The sequence below is a fragment of the Meles meles genome, chromosome 19 (assembly GCF_922984935.1).
Source record: "Meles meles chromosome 19, mMelMel3.1 paternal haplotype, whole genome shotgun sequence".
NCBI classification, from domain to species: Eukaryota; Metazoa; Chordata; class Mammalia; order Carnivora; family Mustelidae; genus Meles; species Meles meles.
The window spans coordinates 13,869,067-13,891,128 of NC_060084.1; the positions used below are offsets into that span (position 1 = coordinate 13,869,067).

The 22,062-nt window shown below is 41.0% G+C and overlaps 1 protein-coding gene across 6 annotated transcripts in view; it reads left to right on the forward strand.

Moving 5' to 3' along the window:
- The first annotated feature begins 1,636 nt into the window (after positions 1-1,636).
- Positions 1,637-22,062, forward strand: part of IST1 (IST1 factor associated with ESCRT-III) — a 34,114-nt gene continuing 13,688 nt past the window's right edge. For 2 of the 6 annotated variants that reach the window (XM_045987740.1, XM_045987741.1), the window contains exon 1: positions 1,696-1,772. The gene's annotated coding sequence lies outside the window, so the exon portion shown is untranslated. Of the gene's footprint in view, positions 1,773-13,100; positions 13,149-19,034; positions 19,057-22,062 lie in introns of those variants that run through there. The other 4 variants (XM_045987737.1, XM_045987739.1, XM_045987736.1 and 1 more) reach the window with 4 other exon arrangements.

Sequence of the window (22,062 nt, forward strand, 5' to 3'; positions counted from 1 at the left end):
TAACAAAATAACAATTCTTTGGTTAGTTGGTATCATATAATACCTGGTCCATAATCTAATTTCCCTAGTTGTTTCAAAAAATGTCCTTTCTAGGGGTGCCTGGGTGGCTCAGTGGGTTAAAGCCTCTGCCTTCGGCTCAGGTCATGATCCCAGGGTCGTGGGATCGAGCCCCACATCGGGCTCTCTGCTCCGCGGGGAGCCTGCTTCCTCCTCTCTCTGCCTACTCGTGATCTCTCTCTGTCTGTCAAATAAATAAATAAAATCTTTAAAAAAAATGTCTTTTCTGGTTGGTTTGTTTGAATCATTAAACAAGACCCCCACACATTACATTTGGTTGCAGTGTCTCTAATGCTTTTTTAAATTTGAGCAGTCCGCTCTCATTTCCATTAAAAAAAAAAAAGATTTTATTTATTTATTTATTTGAGACACAGAGAGAGAACAAGCAGAGGGAGCTGCAGAGGGAGGGAGAGAGCCAGGTTCCCCGCTGAGTAGGGAGCCTGATGGGGTACTCATCCCAGGACCCTGGAATCATGACCTCAGCCAAAGGCAGACACTTAACTGACTGAGCCACCCATGCGCCCCTCACTTCCATTTTTTAAGATGGCCTTATCTTAGTGCGTGACAGACTCAGTTATATTTGCATACATTTACAGGGGAAACCTCTCTCCCAACACACACATTTTAAAAGAATCAAACACTGTATTTTGAGGTTCTGGAACCGGTCTTTTAAGGAAATATTTCAAGTGGTTATAAAAACACGCTGTTTCTAAATTCATATAAACCTCATACAGTAACGCATAGCTCCATTCTTGTCACAATTTCCCAAACCAGTTCTGGTCCGGGAAGATGCAGCCTCTACAGTAGGGGGCAGAATTACCTCTCCTAGAGGACAAGAGCCGAGGAAGCCCCTTCCCTCAGTGACCTGAGGACCGGTTTTCAAGTGAAAAAACAACAACAACAAAAAACAAAAACAAAGAAAACTAAGTGAAAGTTTCCTCTGAATAGAGATAAGGTAAATTCCCGTAGAACGTGTTGTTAAGGAAATATTAGTGAATTCAGTAATACAGACTGGAGATTTGGCTCGAAAGAGCAATCAGGTTTGTTTAAAAGAGGGGCAGAGCTATTGGAGGACATCAGTGGAGTGATGGTGGGCAACTAAGGGACTAGGGCGAAGGGTTGGATAAACAGAGTCTAAAGAATCGAAACTTGCTCAGTCATTGCCGCTGGAGCGAAGAACCCGACACCTGGGGGCAAGCTCCTAGGGCGACTGGAATTGAGAAAAGGACGGGAGCAAATTTCAGGGAGTAACTCCGGGTTTCCAAAAGGTAGTACTGGAGCCAGTTTTTCGAGGGACTGGAACAATCCGGGAAAACGTACTGGGCAAAGAGCAGGAGAACAAACCACTCCCGCCCGCCTCTCCTAGCGCACGGTAAGACCTGCCCTACCCGTGGTGCGCCTCTACCAAATGACCATCGTCATGCCGGAGGCGTGACGTGTTTACGCGTCACCACTCCTGCCTCCGCCGCGGGAAGTAGTCCCCATCGCGCCGGCTCCAAAGGGAGCCGAATGAAGGAACCTCGAACCCCTCAGGACGTGAGTTCCGGGAGCGGCGGGCGCGCAGCCAATCTCTGGGAGGGGGGCGTGGCTAGCTTGGTCTCATAGATCCCTCCGCCCGCGCTCGTTTGTGTCGAGGCTGAGCGAGCCGCCATTTTGGATGCTGAGCTTTGCGTGCCAGGTTCCTCTCAGCCGTTTTCACGCCTGGATTCAGGCAGGTGAGTGTGGCAGTCTTCGCGTCAAGGGTCTTTGTTTTTCTCCTCGCGCTGCCTTCCGGGTTTAGGAGTCTCTAGTCTGGGATTCAGACGAGCCTTAGGTGGCAAGCGAGGAGAAAGGGAGGGATCCTGGGTTTGGGGTCAGGCTGGAGGTCAGGCCGGTGGTCCGTGGTTCCGTAGACCGTCTGAGGCGGGGATGGGGGGCTTGGCAGGGCCGGGACCCGCTTGGATACCGCTAGTCCTGGCTGCTTGAGGCAGCGAAACTTTCCTCTTGTTCTTCCTGCCTCGAGGAGTCTCCCCCAAGGCGGAAACGCCGCGGCCTCGGTTTTGGCTCCTGTTGGTGACAGCGCTCGGCCCGCGGTCTTGGTAACATCCCTGTGCCGTTTCCACGGGCCGAGAGAGACTTCGGAAAGGTCGGGGTCTGCGTTGACCGCGAGAGTCTGGTTGCCTGTACCCGGCGGGGCGGCCTCCTGAGGTGGTGCCCCCTTTGGCCGGAGGAGATTGCTCTTCTCTTTAGCTTAAGCGAGCTTCGATCTTTGCCGGGTTTCGCAGACTCCTCCGTGTCTTATGGGAAACCTTGAGAGGAGCCCGAGGCCCTGTCCTTGCCTCTCTCCTCTTTGTGTTCTCAGCTCTCCTTTTCCGGGGTGTTGGAGCTGAGGACTCGAAACTCGGCAGCGTAAACTTTTGCCAGGATCAGGATCCATGGAGGGTCCGTTTACAATTAGGCAGTAGGAAAGACACAGCGGCTTTCATTCTCTGCAGTAGTAAAATTAAAAGCCGCCCATAAATAAGTCCTATCCGGGATTGTAATTTTTTGTTTTGCATCATGAGTTTAACTTTTAATTAAAATTTCATGCAGACTAAAGAGTAATGAATTCCCTCATCTAGCTTCAGCAACGATCAGTTCAGGGCCAGTTTTGTTTGTATCTCTCCTTGTGCATGTATTTAACAAAATAGTAGTTGAGATACATGTGAGTGAGTGTGTATACATGTAGAAGCCTTTGACTCCTTTACCTAAAATCCAGTAGTCTGTGGGAAATTTTGTTTTTACAACTTTCTCAGAATCACATCTAAAGGGAATAAAAGACTTGGTAATATCCTTTTCTGAGAAGATAAAAGAGTGTTTTGAAACTTTAATGTTAATATTGCATTGTAAAGTCACCCAGTTTCTGAATCCTGTCATTTTTTAAAGTACTGTTACTATTCTGTCCAAATTACTTGTTTTTACTCTCTTCCAGTACCTCTGGGATTCTGAGTGATCAGGAGCTTACAGAATCTCCCAACTCTAGTCTATTTAAGTTCTCATTCCTTTAAAATTAGATTCAAGGGACACCTGGGTGGCTCAATCAGTTAAGTGGCTGCCTTCCGCTCAGGTCCTGATCCCAGAGTCCTGAGATCGAGTCCCGCGTTGGGCTCCTTGCTTAATGGGGAGCCTGATTCTCCCTCTGCCTGCTTCTTCCTGCTTGTGCTCTTTCTCTCTCACCGACCAAAAAGTAAATAAAAATCTTAAAAAAGAAACTAGAATCAAGTCCCAGCTGTATGTAGTCTATTCTGATTTAAAAAATAAAACTAGAAAATAAGGTGTAGTCTAATGAAGTAACTTCAAATATAGGAAAGGTAGTATGTATATGAATACCGATTTCAGCATTATATGATAAAAATCAGAAAGTTGGGGGACTAATTTAAAAATTACTATGGAATATTAGACAGCCATTAAAATAAAGCTGAAGACTGTAACATAACAGATACTATGTCCGTGATAAAAGGACTCAGTAGTGTCAGAGTCCATGATTACAACTGTAAAATATGAGGAAAAACTCTGAGTAAACATATACTCAGGGACTTTTCTATAATTGTTTTATTTTAATTTTATTGAAATAAGACAAAAATACTTTCATAATGCATACACATTTCAGTATTTATAGCTTCTTTCAGAATATCTTGGTGGTCTCTGCTTTCTGTAGTCAGTACTTGTGAGTTTATGCGTGATGCTACTGGTCTTGTGGCCCTTCATTTTACTAACTTTTTAATCTTGATTAAAAATTAAATTTAATCTTGGTTAATTTGGTTAGCGAAGATTTGATAATGGATAACTGAAAATACAGTAAAGTTGGCATTCTATAAATCAAAAGATTTTAAGGATTGGACTGTACTAACTTAGAAATGCTTTCTAGCTTGTTTGTACTCTTATGTCACCTCTTCATAGCTTCATTACAGTGGTCATACCTAAATTTATTCATATCATTTATCTTATAGGGAAGAAGTATTCAAGAAAAGTAAAATAATACATTTCAAATACAAAGTTTTCCTTTAAACAGCAAAATATCATCCTAGCTACTATTGATTCTGCCACCCTTCCCCACTTGGCACTTTTGGAGCTACATACTCTAAAGCTTGTTTCTTAGGACTTCAGAATCTTTTTTGCTTTCTTCCTTCCTTTCTTTTTTTAGGGGAGATTTTATTTATTTGAGAGAGAGAGAGGGAGAGCACAGATGAGGAGTGAAAGGGAGAAGCAAACTCCCTGCTGAGCAGAGAGCTGAGATCATGACCTGATCCAAAGGCAGACACTTAACTGACTGAGCCAACCGGCTGCCCCACACCTTTTTTTTTCCCTTCCTATTTTTAACTATAAATAGAGCTTTCAGGGTTACTACTGCTGGACAGCTTCACAATTTGGGGCAGCAGGTGTGAGCTGCAGCAGTCTCACCTTTCTCCTCCAAATAACATGAGGAATGACTCAATCCATGGTTTTACACCTTTTCTTATTTGGAATAAAGAGATCCTTCTTTAAGAAGCTCTTTAAAAAAGAGAGAGAAAGAAAAGTCTCCTGGAATTGAATGATGAAAGAAGGACTAGATGGGTTTGTTGTTCCAGAGTTAAGGATTGGGATTAAATGAGGAGTTGGGAAGAGCCAGGAAGGGCACGTGACAGTAGTGGTACACCAATAAAAATAGATCAGTATAGGCATACCCTGGAGGTATTGTGGGTTTGGTTCCAGACCACCACTGTAAAGTGAATATCACAATAAAATGAGTCATTTGACTCTTTACTTTTTTTTTTTTTTTTTAAGAGTTTGTTTATTTGAGAGAACACAAGCAGAGGGACTGGCAGTGGGAGATGGAGTAGCAGGTTCCCCCTCAGAGCAGAGAGCTGGATGCAGGCTCCATCCCAGGACTCCAGGATTGTGACCTGATCTAGAGGCAGACATTTCTTTCTTTCTTTCTTTATATTTGACAGAGATCACAAGTAGGCAGAGAGGGGGGGAAGCAGGCTCCCTGCTGAGCAGAGAGCCCGATTCGGGGCTCAATCCCAGGTCCCTGGGATCATGACCTGAGCTGAAGGCAGAGGCTTTAACCCACTGAGCCACCCAGGCACCCCTGAGGGCAGACTCTTAACAGACTGAGCCACCCAGGCACCCCTGAATTTTTTTTATTTTCAAATTGTGTATATTAATATTATACTACATTGTAGTCTGTTAAGTGTGCAGTAGCATTATGTCTGACAAAACAACATGCATATCTTAATTTAAAAATATTGCTTAAAAAAGGCTAACCATCATCTGAACTTCAGTAAGTTGTAACCTTCCTGCTGGTAGAGGGTCTTTCCTCCATGTTGATGGCTGCTGACTGATCTGGATGAAGCTAAAGCTGTGGCAATTTCTTAAAATAGGAAAATAATGGAGTTTTTGCATCAGTTGACTTTCATGACTAGTTCCTCAGCATATGATACTGTTTGAAAACATTTTATGCACTATAGAACTTTCTTTCAGAGTTTGAGTCTGTCCTCTCAAACTCTGTTGCTGCTTTATCAACCAAGTTTATGTGATATTCTAAATTCTTTGTTATCATTTCACTGATCTTCACAGCATCCTCACCAGGAGTAGAATTCATGTCTAGAAACCGAGTACTTTGCTCATTCATAAGAAACAACTTCTCATCAAGGTTTTGTCATGCAAATCAGTCACATCTTCAGGCTCCATTTCTAATTTTAATTATTTTGCTCTTCATACATTTATTGTTACTTCCTCCACTGAAGTCCAAAACCCCTCAAAATCATCCTTGAAGATTGGAATTAACTTTTTCCAAACTCCTGTTATTACTGATATTTTGCTGTCTTGACTTGAATTAGATGTTCTTAATGGGATTTAGAATGGTGAATTCTTTCCAGAAGGTTTTCAGTTGACTTTGTCCAAATCCATCAGAGAACTATCTATGGCAGTTCTAGCCATGTAGGATATATATCTTTTTATATATATATATATATATATATATTTTTTTTTTTTAATTTGACAGAGAAATCACAACTAGGCAGACAGGCAGGCAGAGAGAGAGGAGGAAGCAGGCTCCCTGCGGAGCAGAGAGCCTGATGTGGGGCTTGATCCCAGGACCCTGGGATCATGACCTGAGCTGAAGGCAGAGGCTTTAACCCACTGAGCCACCCAGGCGCCCCGGATATATATCTTAAATAATAAGACATGAAGGTCGAAATTACTCTTTGATCCATGGGCTGTAGAATGGATATTTTGTTAGCAGGCATGAAAACAATGTTTATCTCATTCATACCTCTCTATCAGAGCTCTTGGGTGGCCAGGTGTGTTATCAATGAAGGTAAAAGGAATTTTTTTTTTTTTTTTTTTTTTTTTTGAGTACTAAGTCTTAGTGGTGGGCTTAAAAATACTCAATAAACCGTGTTGTAAACATGTGCTGTCATTCAGGCTCTGTGGTTTCATTTATACAGCCCAGGCAGAATAGATATAGCATAATTTTTTAGGGCCCTAGGATTTTCAGAATGGTAAATGAGCATTGGCTTCAGCTTAAAGTCACAGGCTGCATTATGCATCAGCTCCTAACGAGAGTTAGCCTGTCCTTTGAAACTGTGAATCCAGGCATCGACGTCTCTTGAGCTGTGGAAATCCTGGATGACATCTCCTTTCAGTGTAAGGCTGTTTGATCTACATTTAAAATCTGTTGTTTAGGGGGTGGCTGGGTGGCTTAGTTGGTTAAGCATCTGACTCTTGATCTTATCTGAGGTCTTGATCTCAGGGTTGTGAGTTCAAGCCCCATGTTGGGCTCTGTGTTGAGCATGGAGCACTTAAAAAAAAAAATCTGTTAGTATAGTTACCTTTATTAATTATCTTGGCTACACCTTCTGGATAATTTGCTGCAGCTTCTGCATCAGCACTTGCTTCACCTTCCACACTTGGATACTATGGAAAATGGCTTCTTTCTTTAAACCTCATGAATCAACTTCTGCTAGCTTCAAGCTTTTCTTTTGCAGCTTTCTTTTCTTCTCTCAATTTGTAGAATTGAAGAAAGGACCTTGCTCTGGATTAGACTTTGGCTAGGGAATGTTGTGGCTGGTTTGATCTTTTATCCAGACCACTGAAATGTTCTCCATACCAACAATAAGGCTGTTTCACTTTCTTACCATTGTTCATTGGGGTAGCACTTTCCATTTCCTTCAAGAACTTTTCCCTTGCATTCACAACTTGGCTAACCTAGTTAGTGTGAGAAATCTAGCTTTTGGCCTATCTCCACTTTTGACATGTTTTCCTTATTAAGTTTAATTATTTGTATCTTTTGATTTACAGTGAGAGATGTGTGACTCTTCTTTTCCTTGAACACTTCAAGAAAGTGTTGTAGGGTTATTGACTGGCCTAATTTCCATATTGTGTCTTAGGGAATAGGGATGCCTAACTAGGAGCAGAGAGATGGGGGATATGTGTATGTGTATACACATTTCTCAGCAAAGTTCATTGTCCTATGTTGGAGTCATTGGTGGCACCCCAGTACAGTTTTTCAATAGTAACATCAGAGGTCACTGATCACAGATCACTATGACATATGTAATAATAATGAAGAAGTTTGAAATACTGTGGGAATTAGCAAAATGTGACACAGACCTGGAGTGAACAAATGCTTTTGGAAAAACGGTGCTTATAGACTTGCTTGATGCAGGGTTGCAAATCTTTCAATTTGTTTTAAAAAAAAAAATACCATATCTGAGAAGAGCAATAACAAGAGATATGTCTATACATAAACTAGGTAGAATACTGAGAACTACTTTTGTAATCACTAGTTCATAGGGTTTATGTTATAGTTGTTTACAGGTCTTACAGTTTTGTTTTTTTTTATGTCATTCTCATAGATTGTGAACTCTTTGCAGCTTTAAGGTGAGGTCTTATTTCCTTGTCTGTGGTGGCTTAGCACAGTGCTTGGTAGAAGTACACATAAACGTTTGGTGAGTCAGTGCATAACATTTAAGAATAACCTCTGAATAATAAAAGGAATTTTAAGTGAGTTATTGAACAGTATTAGTACATAGTATGTGTATATGTATTCACATATACATTTGTTCATATATATGTTTCTTTTATGTATATAGATGTTTGTGTATTATAAACAGTAACTTGACCAGAATATTTTATTAATTTTCAGATTAAGTATTCCTAATCGTGTCAGGTGCAGAGGTTATGGTATTTAGCTTTGGAAGCAGGTTCAAGTCCTGAAATGGTAATTAAGTGATATTTTATATTAGAGTAGTTTGGGGTCTAATGATTTATTTCATATATTGATAATTATTTAGGATAGATCTTTAGTTACTACCCTTGTGGTTTAATGTCACTGTCCTTTTTTTAATATATTTTTTTTATTTTTTTACAGATTTTACTTATTTGAGAGAGCGGGCACAAGTGGTAGGGAGAAGCAGACTCTTCCGCTGAGCAGGAAGGTGGATGCAGGGCTCACTCCCAGGACCCTGGGATCATGACTGGAGTTTAAGGCAGATGAAACCCTTTTTTTTTTTTTTTTTTTTGAAGATTTTATTTATTTATAACGGATAGTGAGAGAGGGAACACTAGCATGGGGGAGCTAGAGAGGGAGAAGCAGGCTCCCTGCTGAGCAGGAGCCTGATATGGGGCTTGATCCCAGGATGCTGGGGTCATGACCCAAGCTGAGGGCAGACTCCCAACAGCTGAGCCACCCAGGTGCCCCATGTCATTGTCTTTAATGATTCATTTTTAAATTTCTGAAAGTTGAAAATCCTCGAAACTTGGAGGCTTCCAAAGTTGGTTTGGAGGCTTCCAAACCTGGCTGGCTCTGTCAGAAGAGCATGCTACTCTTGATCTCTGGGTTGTGAATTTGAGCTCCAGGTTGGGTGTAGAGCTTCCTAAAAACATAAATTAAAAAACCTAATTAAAAAAAAAAAAAAAGGGGGCACCTGGGTGGCTCAGTGGGTTAAGCCTCTGCCTTCAGCTCAGGTCATGATCCCAGGGTCCTGGGATTGAGCCCCACATCAGGCTCTCTGCTCCACAGGGGGCCTGCTTCACCCTCTCTCTCTCCCTGCCTCTCTGCCTACTTGTGATCTTGGTCTGTCAAATAAATAAATAAAATCTTTTAATAAATCCTCAAAACTGGAACGCCTGGGTGGTTCAGTGGGTTAAGCCTCTGCCTTCAGCTCAGGTCATGATCCCAGGGTCCTGGGATTGAGCCCCTCAGGCTCTCTGCTCAGCAGGGGGCATGCTTCCTCCTCTCTCTCTGTCTGCCTCTCTGCCTGCTTGTGATCTCTCTCTGTCAAATAAATAAATAAAATCTTAAAAAAAAAAAATCCTCAAAACTGAAGTTTACGAAATACTTCGGCAAATTATTTTTCTTTCCTTAAATTTAAAACAAAACTAAATTATGTAAGTTGGTGGAATTTTTAAAAAAATATTACTTTTATTTAAATTTCTTACTGAATAACAATGACAGCTTTGTACAAAGCACTCGTGTGGGAATAACAGTGGAACCACAGAAATAGTGTTGGATTTAAAAAAAAAAACAACTTTGACTTCAAGGAGCTATACTGATTATATACAGTTAAAGTCTTCCAGTGACTTTGAAACTGGTTAATGAAAAAAGTTAAAGCTGGGGAGAAGAGTTACAATGCATATCTTAAACATTTTTATTTCAACCTAAAATACATAAGAGTCCATTTATCATTTAACTCTCATACCACCCTTCAAAGTATTTGAGGGTTCATGTAATCCTGGTCCTAATTTTCTATAGATGATTGATAGTATTAAGTGTTTAATAGAGAAGCCACCTGGGCCTGAATTTTTCCTTTGGAATGGTTTTTAATTTTAGATTCAATTTTTGTTACGTATGTGGGGTAATTACATTTTCTATTTCTTTGTGTCAGTTTAGAGAGGGGCTCTAAATCTTGGGGTGCCAGGATGGCTCATTTGGGTAAGCATCTGCCTTTGGCTCAGGTCATCTTGGGGTCCCTGGATTGAGCCCCGCTTTGGGCTCAGTGGGGAGCCTGCTTCTCTCTGTGCCCCTCCTTCCTGCTCTGCTCTCTCTCTCTCAATATCTCTTTCTCTCTCTCTCTCTAATGAATAAGTAAACCATTAAAAGGTTTTTTCCTAGATAACCAGCATTTGGTTTTGTTGTGTTTTCTCTAGTTTCCTCTTCAATTTTATTGATTTTTGCCTTGTTTTTATGGTTTCCTTCTGCTTGCTTTGGGTTATAATAATGTTCTTTTTATAGTTCCTTATGGTAGAAGCTTAGATTACTAATTTGAGACTTTTCTAATATAAGCATTTAGTGTTGTAAATTTCCCCTTAAGTACTCTTTTTTAAACTACAGTCACAGGGGGCGCCTGGGTGGCTCAGTGGGTTAAAGCCTCTGCTTTCAGCTCGGGTCATGATCCCAGGGTCCTGGGATCGAGCCCCACATGGGGCTCTTTGCTCAGCGGGGAGCCTGCTTGCCTGCCTCTCTACCTACTTGTGATCTCTGTCAAATAAATAAAATCTTAAAAAAAAAATTACATTCACAGGTTACAATATTTTTATTTTCTTGCAGTTCAAACCTTTAAAACCTTTTTTCTGGGTTTGCAGCTTCTCTTTGACACGTGGATTATGAAGAAGTGCATTAATTTTCAAGTGTTTGGAAATTTGTTGCTATCTTGTTAGCTGATTCTAGTTTAGTTTCATATGGTTAAAGATCATACTTTGTGTGACTTCCATCTGGTTTGTTAAGGTTATTTTGTATCCTAGGATATGGTCTACATTCAAGTATGTTCCATGTGTGATATTGTGTTGGGTGGAGTGTTCTGTAACTATCACTGAGATATAGTTGGTGGTTTGGTTGTGCTGTTCATTTCTTGTATATCATTGCTGATACTCTACCAGTTTGATCAGTTACTGGTGAAGGCATGTTGAAGTCTCTAGCTATAATTAGTGATTTATTTCTTCTTTCCTGTCTGTCAGTTCTTGCTTTGTATATTTTGAAGCTCTATTTGTTAGGTGCATTTACTGTTAGAATTGTTATATTTCCTTGGTGATTTCTTTCTATCTCTAAATAATTATAGCAGTATATAATACTCCTTTTTTTATCCCTGGTTTTCCTTGTTCTGAAATCTAACTTGTCTAACATTAATATAGCTGCTCCAATTAACTTTAACTTTTTAAAAATTGATTTATAATTGACATAAAACATAATAGTTTCAGATATAAAAATGTAATGATTGATTGTGTATAGTGTGAAGTGATTGCCACAATAAGACTAGTTAATATCCCACATCTTACATAGTTAACAACATTTGTTTCTTTCAGTAACTTTTGGGGGCACGTGGGTGACTCAGTTAAGCATCTGCTTTCAGCCCAGGTCATGATCCCAGGGTCCTAGGATTGAGCCCCGCACTGGGCTCCCTGCTCAGCAGGGGAGTCTGCTTTTCCCTCTCCCTCTGCTGCTCCCCCTTCTTGTGCTTTCTCTCTCTCTCTGTCAAATAAATAAATACTTCTTTTTTTTTTAAAGATTGTATTTATTTATTTGACAGACAGAGATCACAAGTAGACAGAGAGGTGGGCGGGGGGGGGGGGGGGGGGGAGCAGGCTCCCTGCTGGGAAGCGAGCCGGATGTGGGGCTTGATCCCAGGACTCTGGGATCATGACCTGAGCTGAAGGCAGAGGCTTTAACCCACTGAGCCACCCAGATGCCCCACAAAATAAAATCTTAAAAAAAAAAAAAGTGTGTGTGATAAGAACTTTTAAGATCTACTCTCCCCTACTTTCAAATATGTGATACAGTATGATTAACTAATTTGTACCTTTATATCCCTATGACTTATTTTATAACTGGAAGCTTGTACTGAATTGAGTGGAGGGGGGAATAAAAACTTTTAGCTTTCTTTTGATGAGTGTGTGATAGATCTTTTTCATCCTTTTACTTTTTAAAAAAAAATTTTGAGAGAGTGCATGTGCATGTCAGTGGGGAGAGAGTCAGAGGAAGATGAACAAGCAGACTCCCCACTGAGCAGGGAGTCTCACTCTGGTCTCCATCCCAGGACCCTGGGATCATGACCTGAACCAAAAGCAGACACTTAACCGGAAGCAGATGCTTAACTGATTGAGCCACCCAGGCACCCAACTTATTTATTTATTTATTTATATTTATTTGAGACAGAGTGAGCACAAGCAGGGTGGAGGAGGGTCAGAGGGAGAAGCAGGCTTTCTGCTGAGCAGCAAGCCCAACATGGGGCTCAATCCCAGGTCCCTGAGACCATAATCTGAAGGCAGCCATATAACTAACTTAGCCATCCAGGCACCCCTTAGATTTTATTTATTTGCGGGTTGGAGGGGATAGTGTGAGTGGTGGGAGGAACAGAGGGAGAGGGAGAAGCAGATTCTGTGTTGAGTGTGGAGCCCATGGGGGGCTTGATCTCACGACCCTGAGCTCATGATCTGAGCCAACATCAAGAGTTGGTTGTTTAACACACTAAGCCACCCAGGCATCCTTCATCCTTTTACTTTTAACATACTCATTTTATCATATCAAAGTGAGTTTCTTGTTGATAGTATATGGGTGGACCATTTTTTGGGCAGTTTCTGTACTTAGGGATTACAGTAGGTGTACTTTCACACTGTACTTAGAGTCAGTAGTTTACCACTTCTGGGGAAATCGGAAACATCATATAGATCACTTTACCCTGCCCCCTTTATCCCATTATGTTACATCTATCTCACGTGTTTAGATACATTGAAAACTCCATTAGACAATGTTACTAGCTTTGCTTTTAACTGTAAAAAATGACATCCTAAGACACTCCAGTGTCATCTGTTATATTTCCCAGATATTTTTTAAAATCTTCCTAAAAAATTTGTCAGAGAGAACACAAGGAGGCAGAGTGGCAGGCAGAGTGATTTGGGACTCGATCCCAGGACCCTGGGATCATGACCTGAGCCAAAGGCAGCCACTTAACCAATTGAGCCACCCAGGCGTCCCTCCCAGATATTTATATCTGTAATGTAAGTTATAGATATTTTCAGTTTCTTTCTTTCTTTTAATATTCCAGATTTCCTTGTGGTGTCACTTTTCTGCCTGAAAAACTTCTTAAGAGCAGGTTTGTTGGTGACAAATTCTTCTTTAGTTTTCTTGCATCTGAGAATGACATTATTTCACCTTCATTTCTCAAGGGTATTTTTCAGTGGATGAATTTCTGCTTAACAGTTCTTTCAGCAATTTAGAAATACTTTTACACTTCTCTTTGGTTTCTATGATTTCAGATGTGAAGTTTGTAGTCATTTGAATAGGTCATCTATAAGTAATGCATTTTTCTCTGGCTGCTTTCAGTATTTTACAAATTTAGTTTTCAGCAGTTTGATGATGAGGAGTCTGGGCATATATATATATATATATATATATATATTTTTTTTTTTTTTTTTTTTTTTTTTTTTGGTTTATTCTGTTAGGAATTCCCTAAGCTTTTTCAGTCTATAGATTTATGCCATTTGCTAAATTTGGGAAGTTTTCAGCATATAATTTTCTTTTTTTTGGATTAATTTTGTAGTGAGCCTGTGTGCAAGTGGTGGCAGGGGGTGGGTGGTGAGAGGCAAAGGGAGAGAGAGAGAGAGAGAGAGAATCTCAAGTAGACTCCCAGCTGAGTGTGGAGCCCTGTTCCCTGGGATCCTGACCTGAGCCAAAATCAAGAGTTGGGTGCTTAACTGACAGCCAGCGTATCCCCTCAGCCTATAGTTTTTCACAATTTTTTTGTACCACTTCTGGAACTCTTGAGGACGTAAGTATTAGATCTTTTGCTATTCCCCTATAGACCTCTGGGACGTTTTTCACTTGGAAATATTTTTAAATCTCTTTTTCAAATTGGATAGTTTTTATTGATCTATGTTCAAGTGCCCTGGCTCTTTCCTCTGTCGTTTCCAGTCTGCTTTTGAGCCCATCAGTGAGTTTTTTACCTTGATTATTGTTTGTTTTTCAATTCTAAAGTTTCCGTTTGTTTCCTCTTTATTTTTTTTTTTTTTAAGGATTTTTTATTTATTTATTTAACAGAGAGAGAGATCACAAGTAGGCAGGCAGGCAGAGAGAGAGAGGGAAGCTGGCTTGCCACCGAGCAGAGAGCCCGACGCGGGACTTGACCCCAGGACCCCGAGATCATGACCCGAGCCGAAGGCAGCGGCCCAACCCACTGAGCCACCCAGAGATTTTATTTATTTATTGCACGCCAGAGATCACAAGTAGGCAGAGAAGCAGGCTCCCCACTGAGCAGGGAGCCAGATGTGGGGCTTAATCCCAGGACCCTGGGATCATGAACTGAGCTGAAGGCAGAGGCTTTAACCCAGGTGCCCTCCCATTTGTATCTTTTGTTTCTTTCTTTCTTTTTTTTTTTAAGATTTATTTGTGAGAGTGAGACTGTGGGTGGGGGAGGGGTCAAGGGAGAGAATCCTCAAGCATACACCCTATGGAGCCTGGAGCCTGACTAGAGGCTCAATCTCCTGACCCCAGGGATCCTGACCTCAGCCGAAACCAAGAGTTGGACACTTAGCTGAATGACCCATCCAGGCACTCTCTTGCTTCTGTTTAAGGACTACTCATGTTGCTCTAAGTATAGCTAGTTCATTAATTCTCACTGCGGCATAGTAGTTTGCTGTATGCGCCTGTCATATTTTATTTGTCCTCTTGTAATGGACACATAATGTTCTGCCACCTCCTTACTGCTATAGGATCCTTATACATGTGTCTTCATGGCTCTCTGTACAAATTTCTTTGAGGGTATATGTTCAGGAATGGGATTGTGAGATCCTCAGGTATATGTGTACATTACCTTACATATTAAGACGTACATCTTAGGGGCACCTGAGTGGCTCAGTGGGTTGAGCCTCTGTCTTCAGCTCAGTTCATGGTCTCCGGGTCCTGGGATTGGGCCCTGCATCGGGCTCTCTGCTCGGCAGGGAGCCTGCTTTCCCCTCTTCCTCTGCCTGCCTCTCTGCCTACTTGTGATCTCTGTCAAATAAATAAGTAAAATCTTAAAAAAAAACAAAAAAACGTACATTTTATTGAGTACTGTTAGACTGATAGAGTATTACTCACCCTTGCAAAGGAAGGAAATTCTGTCATGCTACAAAATGGACTGAGACTTTACTATGTGTCAGAGTACATAAAAAAAATAAACAGCATGTTTTCTTCAGCCATTCATCTGTCAGTGAACATTTGGGTTACTTTCACCTCTTGGCTGTAGTAAATAATGCTGCTAGGAACATGGGTTTGCAGATACCTCTTCGAAATACTATTTTCAGTTCTTTTTGGATATATACCCAGAAGCGGGATTGCTGGATCATATGGTAGTTCTATTTTCAGTTTTTTAAGGAACTACCATACTGTTTTTCCATAGTGGTACTCCATTTTATAGTCTCATCAATAGTGGTACACAGGGTCTCAAGTTTTTTTCCATCTCTTTTCCAACACTTTTTTTTTTTTTTTTTAAGATTTTATTTATTTGACAGAGCACAGGCAGAGGGAGCTACAGAGGGAGAGGGAGAAGCAGGCTTCCCACTGAGCAGGGTGCCAAATGTGGAATTTATTTAATCCCAGGACCCTGGGATCATGACCTGAGCCAAAGACAATCGGTTAACCGACTGAGCCACTGAAGCACCCTTATCTTTTTTTTTAAAAAGATCTATTTATTTTAGAGAAAGCACATGAGGGGTGGGGGGATACAGGGAGAGGGGGAGCAGACTTCTTGCTGAGTGTGGAGCCTCACGCCAGGGTCTGTCCTGTGACCCTGAGATCATGACCCCAGCTGAAACAGAGTTGGTTGCTCAGCTGACTGAGCCATCTGGGTGCACCCACAGTTTTCCTTTTTTAGGCAACTCATTTAACTTCAGTTTTCTACTCTGGTTAGCTAAAATCTTAACAGCAGTGTAAATCTGGGGTAGCTTTGGTAGAGATCTAGGTTCCTCTGTGTGTGTGTGTGTGTGTAGTCTTTGTGCTTGATACTTTTTTCTCCAGAGCCACATAGCATCCTTCTTCTGATATATGTCCCTGGAGGCTCACTCTTGTGCACTATGTCTATAGGCCCCTTTCCTTTCTGCCTTCCAGTTGGGGGTAAATGGGAGGTACCAGGAGACCAGAGGGCAGGAGGAATGAGGGCTAGGTATTTACTTCCCTTCTCCTTTCCTGCCAGATTGCTGCAAATTGTCTGCATGCGTCTACCAATGACCTTGATTCCTGTCTGGAGATCCTCTTCATATAGCTACCCCTGTGAGGTTTCAGTTCTTCATCTTGCCTTTTCAGGCCTGGATGTGTGGTTCTGGCAGTAGTACACTGCCCTTTCTTGGTTTCTCTAAACCTTTGTACATAGTCTGTTCTCGGATTACCCAGGTTGTGGATGCTAATCTGTTTTCAGCTTGAACCCTGATCGTTAGAGTCCCTGAATAGGCCCTGCGATTTTATTTACTGCTTAAGATTTGAACAAAAAAATGTTATTACTAAATGATAAAATTAGTAATTTGGATTTATTTTTATTGTGCTTTCCACAGGTTTATAGTAGCTTTTGGAGTTTCTCTTCCCTATACATCCCCAGCTAAAAGATTACGTGAAATATAAACAACTTTGCCACACCTCAGTATTTTCAGTTTCCGTCACAGAATTGGGTTTCTATTTACAGCATAAAACATTTGTTAAGCGCCTCTTTCAGAGAATTTTAGCACTTTTCTTCTTCAGAGTCCAGTTTCTTATGCCTTCGGATTTTTTTTTCCCCAGGCTGTTTAAGTGTGGTTCAAAACGAGCATTTGTGGAGACTAACCATCTTAGGCAAATATGTGAAATAAAAATGTCTTTACACCCTCCAGCATTTCATGATGCTAAAACCACTCCTTTGTTACCTAACGTGTCTTTCAGTGTCTGGCTCATTTTATGTACCTATTCTGATGAATTAACTTTTTTGGTAAACTTAATTTCCCTAAATATCTATTAATGTATTAATCAGCTTCACTCTTTTTCTGTTCATGTCCTCTTTAACTTTTGCTTTTTTTTGAAATGGAGAGATGTATTGTTTTTGCTTTGAGTTTATTTTATTTTATTAAAGATTTATTTGTCAGAGAGAGAAGCAGGCAGAGCAGACAGGGGGAAAAGCAGGCACCCCGCTGAGGAAGGAGCCCAATGCGGGACTCAATCCCAGGATCCTGGGATCATGACCTGAGCTGAAGGCAGCTGCTTAACTGACTGAGCCACCCAGGTGGTCCTTTATTGATTTGTTTATCTATTTTTGAGATTTTATTTATTTGTCAGAGCAAGAACACAAGCAGGGGTAGTAGCAGGCAGAGGGAGAAGCAGGCTTCCTGCTGAGCAAGGAGTTTGATGTGGGGGCTCGATGCCAGCACCCTGGGATCATGACCTAAGCTCAAGGCGGATGCTTAACGTACTGAGCCACCCACGCATCCCTGCTTTGATTTTTAAAAAATGTTTCTTATTCCTGATAGAACTCTCCCCTTTGCCCTTTTTTCCCTTTACTATAGTTTTTTAAAGGACTCCCCTCCCTTTCCCTTCTAACATTCTTCCCTTTCCAAGACTGCATTTGTGCATTTCAAATGCACTTTAATGTTCCTTCTTAGGAGTCTGGGCATTTGGATGCTTGTTTCTTACAGATAGAGGATTTTCGGGTTTCTGGTTATGGTTTTACATCCATATTAGACCTGCTGCTAGATTTTCTCTTTTGTCCTCCACAAACTTTCTTACCTATTTTGCTTTCTTTTTTTTTTTTTTTTTAAGATTTCATCTGTTTATTTGACAGACAGAGATCACAAGTAGGCAGAGAGGCAGGCAGAGAGAGAGAGGAGGAAGCAGGCTGTCCGCAGAGCAGAGAGCCCGATGCGGGCTCGATCCCAGAACCCTGGGACCTGAGCCGAAGGCAGAGGCTTTAACCACTGAGCCACCCAGGCGCCCCCCTATTTTGCTTTCTGCTAAGGCATGTAGCTGATGCTTTGTGCGTAGGAGAGTGCCTGATAGGAATTGTTAGTTTGTTCTTGTGTTTGTTTAGTGATAGCTACTATTGCGTTCATCTTAAAGGTAAGGAAACTGATGCTCAGAGTAGTTAAATGGCATGCGCAAAGGCTGTTAAGAACAGAAGTGAGCATTGAGAATCAAGCCTCCGTTAACCTTTGCTGCATTGCTGGTCTACAGAGTCCTCTTCACACTTCAAGCCTAGTGCACATCCTTCTTCTTGGAAGCTTCCCAGAGCTCCATGGCAGAATGGATGTTCTCCTCCATAGCTCTCACCTTGCACTGGCCCTCGATGGAAGAGTATGAGTTAGGGATATCAAGACCATGTTTACATTTTTAATCACAGTTGTAATATTTTTGGTAAGTGGTCACCCTGTGTGGGTAATGTTGTATATGGGCTTTGAACCCAAATCTTGCCCTTACTCATCTGTGGTGAGACAGATGAGCTGATGGATCTGAAGGGCAGGGCCTGGCACCAAGTGAGATTTCTCCTCTGTGCTCCTTTTCTTGTGTTAGCTCTTTATCATAGGCTCGCACATCATGTGCATGTACTCTCTTTTAAATGTTTGTGGGCGCCTGGGTGGCTCAGTGGGTTAAGCCTCTGCCTTCGGCTTAGGTCATGATCTCAGGGTCCTGGAATCGAGTCCCCCATCGGGCTCTCTGCTCAGCAGGGAGCCTGCTTCCCTCTCTCTCTCTCTCTCTCTCTGCCTGCCTCTCTATCTACTTGTGATCTCTCTCTGTCAAATAAATAAATAAAATCTTTAAAAAAAATAAAATGTTTGTTTGTCAGAGGAGATGATCATAAATTACTGGACAATTGTAAGCAGTTTTTTGGTGCTGAGTAATGCACCATACTTATTTTTTTTCTTTGTCGTTTTTGACATCCTCTGCCCCCCTATCTCTGTCAACGACCAGTCTGTTCTCTGTATCTGTGATCTTGTGGGTGGTTGTTTTTTTTTTTCCAGATTCCACACATATTCCACTTATGATAAGGTGATCTTGATTAGTGTTTTCTGGTAAGTTAATACTTTGTTTTTCTAAGGAGACAAAGGAATTTATAGTATTACTTGTCTTTTGATAGAAATTCTAAATTACAGGCTTTCTGAGGTGGGTTTTGTTCTTAATATTAGCTCTACTGTTTGTCTTAACTTACTGGGTTTGAAAAGAGTTTACGTATAGTGATAATTAAATATTTTTTCTGCCTTTGTTTATATGTATATTTGCATTTTTTTTTTTTAAAGATTTTATTTATTTATTTGACAGATGGAGATCACAAGCCGGCAGAGAGGCAGGCATAGAGAGAGAGGAGGAAACAGGCTCCCTGCTGAGCAGAGAGCCCGATGCGGGGCTCGATCCCAGGAACCTGAGATCATGACCTGAGCTGAAGGCAGAGGCTTTAACCCACTGAGCCACCCAGGAGCCCCTATTTGCATTTTTTTTTAAGATTTTATTTATTTGACAGAGAAAGATCACAGGTAGGCAGAGAGGCAGGCAGAGAGAGAGAGAAGCAGGCTTCCCCCTGAGCAAAGAGCCCAATGCGGGGCTCCCTCCTAGGATCCTGAGATCATGACCCAAGCTGAAGGCAGCAGCTTAACCCACTGAGCCACCCAGGCGCCCCATATATTTGCATTTTTAAGCTCAGAATTTGGGGTCATACTCATATATGTAATCCTACCTTTTAATATATTTTCTCATCAGTAAATACTTTTTAAAAATTTTAGTGGCTACATAAAATTCTATCACAAATACACTATAGTTTAATAAGCAGTATTTATTCATTATTCTAATTTTTGGTCTTAAAAATGTGCTGATAAATATTTTTCTATAAAAATCTGAATGAACCTTTGTTTCTTATTTATTTATTTATTTGACAGAGAGAGAGAGAGAGAGAAAGGGAGGGATCACAAGTCGGCAGAGAGGCAGGCAGAGAGAGAGGGAGAAGCAGGCTCCCTACCAAGCAGAGAGCCCGGTGCGGGGCTCGATCCCAGGACCCTGAGATCATGACCTGAGCAAAAGGCAGAGGCTTAACCCACTGAGCCACCCAGGCACCTCGAACCTCTGTTTCTTTAGGCTAAATTACTAGGAGTAGAATTAATAAGTCAAAATGTATGTTTTTAAGCCTCTTAATATTTAAAATACTAACATTTTGTTCTCATGTATATTGATGCATCATACAGTCGATGCTTATAGATTAGTTAAGAACCACAGAGAAATCTTGACATTTTTCTGTCGTACCTGTGACTCTACCAGACCCCTGATATTGTTATCTTTTATCTTTGAAACAGTATCCAAGCAAGTAGCCAAAGAGATCAAACTTAATAATAAACTCCAGAGCACCACTGTGAACTCCATGAGGGCAATAACCATGTCTCTTTTTCAGTGCCATTGTGTCTCTATCTCAGTCACAGTACCGTAGACATTCAATGAATCTTTGTTGAAAGGGATTAAACAATGTATATGATTATAATTTTGTACTGAAGTGCTATAGGAGTGTATGATGAAGATTATTTACTTGGGTTTTGGATTTAGATGCACTTAGATTCTTTTTCATCATTCTACCACACAGTTGCTGGTTGATCATAGACCCAGTGCCTCATAGAGCAAATGATAGTCCTAGTTACTGTTTTTCTGGCTGTCTTTCTATCTTCCATCCATCTCTGGTTATGGAGGCCTTGAAAACAGGGATACTGTCTGGATCTAGTTAGCACCAGAGTCTACCACAGTGCCTGTTCTCTTATAAATAATTGTCAAATTGGAAGTTTTGAATTTGATTAGGAGAGATGTTATGGTACAAACTGTAATTAATGCCATTCTTCAGCTGTATTGAACTTGTGTTCCTCTGAAAGTTTCTTGTTCTCTTTGGTACCTGGAGTTTACTTATAGCACTTCCTCTGCCTGAGGTAGTCACATCCTCTTTTTACCTTACAAATAATTTATCCTTTAGGACCCAACTTAGACTTTAGTTCTCCCGGAAAGTATTCTGCCATGTCTCTGAGATTGGGTGTCTTTCTTAATCTTGGCCCTACTGACATTTGGGCTGTATAATTTTTTTGTTGTGCGGTTCTGTCCTGTGCATTGTAGAATGTTTAGCGGCATTCCTGGCATCTGCCCACCAGATGCAGTAGCATCCCTTCCAGTCATGACAACTCAGGATGTCTCCAGTCATTGACAGATGTCCCATGTAGGGCACAAAGTCATTTTCAGTTGAAAACAACTCTAAAATTACACCTCTTACCAAATAGTATTGTAGTTGTCAGATTTTCTTAGCTGTTTTTGTCCATGGAATAAATTCCTTTGAGGGGAAGGACTGTACCCTCCCCCTTTATTTTCTTAAATCTTCAGCGTTTAGCTATTGTCTGATGTAGAAATATGCGGTAAATATTTGTTGAGTGGATTGATCATAATTCAGTTGTGGATCCTAGATATTTCATGACATACAAGCCCACTGTAAGCTGAGACTTAGATTAATTATTTAATGTATAAAGGCTTCTGGAGGAAATTTTACAAAAGGAGAATATATCTGATATTTCTTTTTAGTGGTTCACGCACAAGTGGACAGATATCCCTAGTGTTTTTCCTTACATTGGATATCTTTTTTGATTTGTCTGTTTATTGGTTAGTTTGTTAGACTTAACTTTTGTTTGGATGTTACATGTTTTGAAGTTCTATTCCAGAATTCATTGAGAGGTGTAGAATTTGTGCTGTCTCAGTATGGCATGAACAATGGTGTACCCCCTTGTGGGTGGAGAGGAGTGGTTTTGTTGACTATAACTTTGCTGTTCATTCAGAGTTTTGGTAAATAGCCTCTTGTTGTTAAATATTATAGAGCAGTTTTTTTTTTTCTTGGACTTCTCATGCTTTTGTATATTTCTTTGTATGTCAGTAAATACTAATATTTTTGTGATCTTAGGCACTAGCTTGAATTAGTAGGAGGACTTGAGGAACTAGTAGGAGAATATTTTTGAATTCAGTTCTAAATTTGATAATCTTTCCTCAACACTGCCCTGATGAGATTTTTGGGA